Here is a 7,864-nt window from a genome sequence, read left to right as displayed (position 1 = left end):
GTGCACTTTGTTTTCCTCCACGGGCACGTGTGCAATTTCATTTCTCCATTGAAGCTTTGCCCCATGCATGACTCACTTTACAACCCACTCCTTGGATCAATGCTATACAAGTGAGCAAAGATGTCACTTGAACATTGGTCATGCACTACTTTACCCAAACATGAGGAGAAAAGAATTCTATGCACAGCACGCGGGAGTGTGCTGTTTCTATAATGGATTTGTCAACAGAGTCCTTGTACTTAGTTTTGGGTTTACAAAAGAAACTCATAAAACCATCAAGAATGCAACTAGGGTGGCATCATGACCCAATACCACTATTAGGAATTCTCTTAGATTTTCCATGCCTACTATAAGCCAAAACACCAAAATTGGCACACATTGGGATAAGTTCAAATTGATTAGAGATAGTTGCACCTTCGACTCATCTACACCATTGGTTACCTTGATTGGAGATAGTTGCACCTTTGACTCATTTACACATTTAGTTATTGTCCTCCCTTTTTTTGTCAAAAGTATTCAAGGAGTATCATTAAAGCATGATTAGAGCTTTACTTCGGCCTTACATGGGTGCTTGTAGGTGGCTCGTGTGATCAAGCCCTTTATAAGCACCTTGCATATGCAAAGCTCATCCCCAAAAGCAAGATCACACTTAGCTAGCAATAATTGGTAATAGGGACTTAACTGGGGCATTGAAACTCAACAATGCCAACCTTGTACAAGCATAATGTTTTGTATATGCCATGAATTTCAAAATCGGTGGCCTTATTAAGGCCTTGAAGTCTTCAATTTTCTTAAAAAGTGACTTGTTGATACTTGAATAGTCAAATTATATGGTAGTTATCATGTCTCAAAGAAAGAAACATGCATAACAGACCCATGACTAGGTTTTTCATGAATCGCAACAACAACATGTGCATTTAAAGAGTGAAATGCTAGCTTTGAAAAATCACCAACATGTGTATTTAAAGAGTGAAGTGCTAGCATTGAAAAGAGTGACCCCTCCATGATGCTTCATTTAAAACTGTTTCAAAGCCTTTTATTCAAATGTTATACTAAAGGATACACCATTTGAAGAACATGCATTATTTTTATTTTAAAATCTCATAGCCAAACCAAAATACCTCCCCATATTCCCCTTGCATATTATAAAATCTCAATAGAGCGGAAAGTAAACAACAACATAAAATTCTTTTAATTCTAAAAATGAATTCATGAAATGCTCTCTCTCTCTAGCTTTCCTCTATGTGCTTATGTGTTATTTCTTGCTTAATACTTTTTGCTTTACTTGAGGTGTTGTACTTTTGGTGCTTGTAGGTGGCTCAGCCTTTTATAAGCACCTTGCATATGCAAAGCTCATTCCCAAAAGCAAGAGCACACTTAGCAACAATTGGTAATAGGGACTTAACTGGGGCTTTGAAACCCAACAAGGCCAACCTTGTACAAGCATAATGTTTTGTATATGCCATGAATTTCAAAATTGGTGGCCTTATTAAAAGCTTTGAAGTCATCAATTTTCTTAAAAAGTGTCTTGTTCATACTTGAATAGTCAAATTATATGGTAGTTATCATGTCACAAAGAAAGAAACATGCACAATAGACCCATGACTAGGTTTTTCATGAAGCGCAGCACATCAGCATGTGCATTAAAGAGTGAAGTGCTAGCTTTGAAAAATCACCAACATGTGTATTTAAAGAGTGAAGTGCTAGCATTGAAAAGAGTGATGCCTCCATGATGCTTCATTTAAAACTATTTCAAAGCCTTTTATTCAAGTGTTATTCTAAAGGATACACCGTTTGAAGAACATGCATTATTTTTATTTCAAAACCTTATAGCCAAACCAAAATACCTCCCCATATTCCCCTTGCATATTATAAATCTTAATAGAGAGGAAAGTAAACAACATAAAAGTCTTTTAATTGTAAAAATGAAATCATGAAATCCTCTCTCTCTCTAGCTTTCCTCTATGTGCTTATGTGTTATTTCTTGCCTAATGTTTTTTGCTTTACTTGAGGTGTTGTACTTTTAGTGTTGCATGCAAAAGGAACAAAAAGGCTACATTATGGTAGCAAAAGTGCTAAAGAATAAATTGGTGCATAGAGTGCACAAAAAGTTTATGTACAGAAACTATAACTTAACCTTCACTTTTCCCTCTTAAGTTATAATTGGTCATGAAACCATGCTGATTTGGAGGGAACGTGGTCTTCTCTTGAAGTTGTTAAGTGGTCGATTATACTTCCCTAAAGTACGTTTATGTACAGAGACTATAACTTAACCTTCACTTTTCCCTCTCAGGTTCTAATTGGTCATGAAACCATTCTGATTTGGAGGGAAAGTGGTCTTCTTCTGAAGACGTTAAGTGGTCAATTATACTTCCCCTTTGTAGATGAAGCTTTTTGAACCCATAAAATAAAATCGAGCAACAATGAAGCAAAGGCCTAAGCGAGGGTGAAGCAATCTGCAACTTAAAGTTTAATCATATGGACTAAACTAGAATAGAGCCTTAGGATAAATGGAGTCACCGTAGTGAATGAGATGGTATTCGAAATTCTTGGAGGAATTTCGCCCATAGTCTCGATGAGAATTCCCACTAAAGTCATAGATGGATCTTCAACAATGTTGGGGCTACATCAAACCCAAAATGTTCAATGTGGAGTACACCCCATCCACTGAGTAAGATAGAGTGTTTAAACGGATGAGAAATTCGTGAGTGGTAGCTGTTGTGCGTTTAAGAGGAGGTGTGTGTGCACAGACATTGGAAGTAGAGTGGCTGTTGGGAGCTTTTGAGGCATTGGACATTGCCTTCCATCCCCTCTGCCTCTTCCTCTCCCTTCTCCCCTCCCTTCGCCCCCTTCTTCTCATTTGGATTCACTCTTGCAACAACTCTAGGAGCCAGTTGAGTGACACCTATGGACCGTTCATGCTTGCATAGCTCCCACAAGGAGTATTTTGAAGTAGGAGGCTCCATTGGCAAATTCCAAGATCCCCATGACACGTGAATCGCCACCGAGACCACATTTTTTATGCCATTGTGCCGGGGAGTTAGAGGTATGCTTTTGCTGCAAATGTGCTTCTCCCATTACTTCCCATTTCCCAACACTTAGTAGCTTGGTGCGAGCTTGGTGCAAAGAAGTTGGTTTTGGTGTTTTAGAAGCATATGAGCATAAAAAAGAGGAAAAATGAGTGAGGAGAGAGAGAGAGAGTCAATTCGAGTTGTGTGTAGCTGCTTTTTGAGGTCTCTAGTTGTACAAATCTAAGGAAAGGTGGCGGGCATCATTGCTAAGCCTTACATGCTATCAAATCTTCATAGAAAATCTGAAAAGTGATGATTGGGTGAGAGTTTCAAGGTCATGGAAATGACAAACTGACCTCTTTTTTAGAAAAATACTCTATTTCTCTTTAAACTTGAATGTTTTTTGTTGCTTCTTGTTTGTAGTAGGTAGAATAGGTAGAAAAGCACCCCCCTAGGACTCCAACCATCCACTGAATGTTCACCAACCACCCAAGAACCACTAAACTAAAAGTCTATTATTGATAAAAGGGGCAAAATTTTAATTGATTGAACTAAAGGGAAATATCAACCTCAGCTTTAGTTGTTCTCCCTTCTCTTATTCCTTCGTGCTCCCACTCCTAGCTGGGTTGAACTCAATGGCCTAGACTAGGGGGTTAGATTCTAGCTTGGAGTCACCATCAAGGTGATCTTACTCAGGAAGAACTTTAGGAGCTCCCCCTAGCCATTTCTCACCTTCAGGCAAAGCTCTACCAGGTTGCTACTCCAGACTGGTTTTTTCACAGACAAAGAATCAAGCATAACTTTTCAAGGTTTGCTCGGATTACTTCAACGTAAAACGCAATTTTGTTCCTTAGAAGCTAAGCTACATTTTTTCCTTCTAGGTCAAAGTCATATTCTATTTTATTTGCACGATATCAATGTCACAAATAGGGGGGGTCCTGGCGGTCTATCATTTTTTCAATGAGTGATAGAAAAGCAGAAAAGCAGCCTTCCTATGCTGCAAATAGTAGCATCATCTTTGCCCAATACTAGGAAGAATGAAGTCATCCTCCTTCTTCAACAGCAAGTTCTCCTTCTCAAGGAGAATAGTGAGCTAAAAGATAGGTTCTAGAAGCTAGAAGATTGAGTGAAAACTGTTGAGCTTAAACTCAACAATCCTATCCCTAATGTAGTTTTAGATGAGGAGCTAGTATCTACTCAGATGGAAGAGTTGCACAAGAAGCTTATGGGAGAGATTCAAGAGAATTTCAAAGGAGAGATAAAGAGCTCTTTAGGTACACAGGTCCAGAAGGAAGTAAAGGAGCAAGTTGAAAGGCAGCTCAACTTAAAGAAAACTCAAAGAAACAATTGGAATGTAGTAGAAGATAGTGGCAGTCAGACCTTCGAAAAACTCAGCAATTCCCTACTAGGAATTGATTGGGGAGATGTAGAATTTGACATTGGACAGGAAGGAGCTCACGCAATTCTCACTTTTGGAACAAGAGAGGAAAGAATATAGATCCTTAGACAATCTAATAAGTTGGAAGGACTTCCAACGTGGATTGCAGAAGAACTTACAAAAACTCAGCTGAAGAGTAAAGCTTCACAACTTGCATTTTGGAGAAGCTAAAGACATCAGCCAGACGCTACAAACATATACAAGAGCACTTTATTAGCTGCTTGCACACATGGGGCTTGTTGTTGCATTTTTGGAGCCCTAGAACAGTTGACTTACTTGCTGGTTCTTCACCTCAAGTTGCTGGCCGCCTTCACACAGCCCTCTTCCATCATGACTTCCTTATCTATTAGCTCCTTGCTCGTGGAGAAATTCAAAGGGGAAGGCTTCCCAACATGGCAAACAAAGATGCAGTTGCTTCTTATACATGAAGGAGTTTGGGATCGTTGAGGAAGCCCATGTTCATACAAATGATCAGCAACAACGCAAAATATGGAAGCAGAAGAATGCAAGAGCGATTGCTCTCATTGGTCTTTGCTTGGTTGACTCTCTCATTCATCATGTGGACTTCAAGTCAACTACTAAGGAGATTTGGGATTGCATTGAGACATTATGTGGTAACAAAATCACCAACTCTAAAGTCTTTTTGAAGCTCAAGTTCTATGATTTGAAAATGGAAGAGTGTGAAGAGTTGAGTGACCATCTAGCAAGATTTCAGTCTCTTGTTCAACAACTCTCTAGGTTGAAATGCCCGCCCGATGAAAATGGTTGTCCTTATGAAGAGTATGCAAGTGATACATCATTTTGAGCAGACCCTTGAAGTTCTCCACTTTGCCACTACCACATTTGATGATATGGTGGCTTTGTTTATTGAAAAGGACCACCATAATGAAGCTGCAATCATTGCCTCTACTGGTGATCATGCATTTTGCTTCTATAAGCAAATGCAAGACTAATAAAAATATTATTTGTAGATGTTGTAAGAGAAAAGTACATGTTGAGGCTAATTGCTTCAAGAAGAAGGAATGGGAACAAGAGAAGCACCATGTCAATCTTATTGTTGAGGACTGTGCTAAACCTGAAGAGCCCCAGAGGAGATACATCCAGCCATAGTTGACGTTCATGGCCTCTCTCTTGAGGAACATTATGATTGGGGTTTTTGGGATTTCTAGGCCCTACGTGATGTGTGTTTTTCAATTGAGTCCATAAAGGTTCTCAGCCTTGAGTAGTCCCTCTAAAATGAATGTATTTGGAGTCAATAAGGGTACTGTGCCCTAGGATGTCCCCAAAAATGATTGTGTTCTATTTTACTTTGGTATGATTGTATTGACCACCCAGCTCATGGTAAGGGGGGGTGATGAGTGATGGTCTACCCTTGCCGGTTGCAAGTTGACTGAGAAGTCTCTATCACACAAACTTACTCTTTGAAGTATTGCACTAGAGGGGGATCAAATGGCTCCGGGACGTTTGCCCCTCTCTGTCTCCCAGGATTCCGCAATTCAAGTAGTTCTAGAGACAAATTGGAGAGACCCTTCTGCTCGGAATATACTTGGTATTGCTGTGTTGGGTCTCACACTCTTTGCTCTACTATGAAGGGGGGTGTTGGAGAAATCATAGCCCAAGAGTGTGTGTTGGTGTGATTACTAGGAGTTCTAGTAGTGGTTTTATGTGTGAGTGCCACGTGTCACCTTGGGAGTTATCCCATATGCATTTGGTACTAGAGTGTGTGTGCCTAGTATATAAAGGCTTGTACTTCACTTGTCACATCATTGGATGGATGAATGAAATCCTTTCATTATGTTTTCATTTGAGTATGATTTCCTCTCACCCTAGCCTACCTTCTCTCTCTCTCTCTTCCTCAACACCATGTTTCCTTCATAATCTCTGGCCTCAACCGAAGCACAACCAATGCTACACCCAGTCCTCATATATTTGGTGAGAAACTGAACTGGAAGATAGTCGTATCCGACTCCTGCCACCTACATCAAGTGAAACATCTGGTCCCTCATAAAAAAGAACGGGCTCCATTTCTCCTCTCAGGTGTAGATAGAGTTGAAATCCCAATAAGGACAAAAGGAGGAACCAACTGCTAGTAAACATGAGGTGATATTAGGACATCTTTGTGTCTAGAAATGGAATTTCCACGGACTACAATGACATTAAACAACAAGATTAAGCTCATTTTGTAGCTACCACCGTCCACCAATGCCAAGGCTATACAATACTTTACTAGGCATATAGGCTATTATAGAAGATTCACCTGGAGCTATGCCAAGATTTCTCACCCCTTGTATAATCTTCTTGTTGTATTTAACTGGAACAAGGCATGTCAAGCCTCATGTGAGAGTCTTAAACTTGCACTAGCTTCAACTCCTATACTTCAAGCACCAGATTGGAATCTAATATTCCATGTACATATATATGACTAAAAGTTTGCACTAGGATGAGTGTTGGCACATCCAAGTGAGTATAATTTAGATTATTTTGTATGTTTTTGAAATCACCAACTTAACGATGCCAAAATGTATTACTCAACCTTGAAACAGGAAGGCCTTGCAATGGTTTATGTTGTGAAGAAGTTTTGCCACCACTATTTGTTGGCAAACAAAATTGTGTTTTTTGTAGACCGCCAAGCACTTCTTTATTTGGTAAATAAACCATGTATGATCATATGCATCATGCGGTGGATGCTTATATTATTAGAGTTGGATTTCACTGTTGTGGTTTGCAAGGAAGAACTCATTCTATGGCAGATCATATGTCTAGGATTTCCAAGCGAGAGCTAGCAAAACTAGCATCGATGATGATCACCTTGATGCCCCATTATTTCTTTTTGATTTAATATCAAAATGGGCATAGGAGGTTGTCCAACTTTTGGCCAATGGTTTTCCACAAGACAATGTCCTTAACAAGGATACGGCTCAAAAATCATTAAGGATGTAGTGCCATATCAGTTAATTGCCAGACAACTATACCAGATGGTATGCACTAATGTGTTTGTGAAGATGAGTTTATTGAGATGTTGGAAGAAGCGCACTTGGGCATCGCGGGAGGCCATTTTGTAGGATAAATCATGGCCCGCAAGGTATGACAAGCTAGGTTATACAACAAACCACTCAAAAACTTCCAAAAAATCGTTTGAGTTTTTCCTTTCTTCTCACTCATTTTTCTTCACTTTCTCAGCTCTATCCCTACACTAAACTCCACAAAAGAAGCATGTGCAAGCAAAAGCATACATCTATCTCCCCGACAATGGCACCAAAAATGTGTGGTCTCCAATGTGACTCACAAGGGAAGAGGATCTTGGAGGAATGCTGAGGGAACTCTCCTCATCCCATTACTCCTTGTGGGAGCAATGCAAGCCCATGCGGTCCATAGTGTCACATCAATGGCTTCCAGAGCTGTAACAATGTGAATG

Source organism: Dipteris shenzhenensis, chromosome 7 (assembly GCF_047967505.1).
Source record: "Dipteris shenzhenensis isolate YYH24624 ecotype China chromosome 7, Dip_SZ_1.0, whole genome shotgun sequence".
NCBI lineage: Eukaryota > Viridiplantae > Streptophyta > Polypodiopsida > Gleicheniales > Dipteridaceae > Dipteris > Dipteris shenzhenensis.
The sequence above is the reverse complement of the archived record's forward strand: the minus strand, read 5'-3'. Positions refer to the sequence as shown.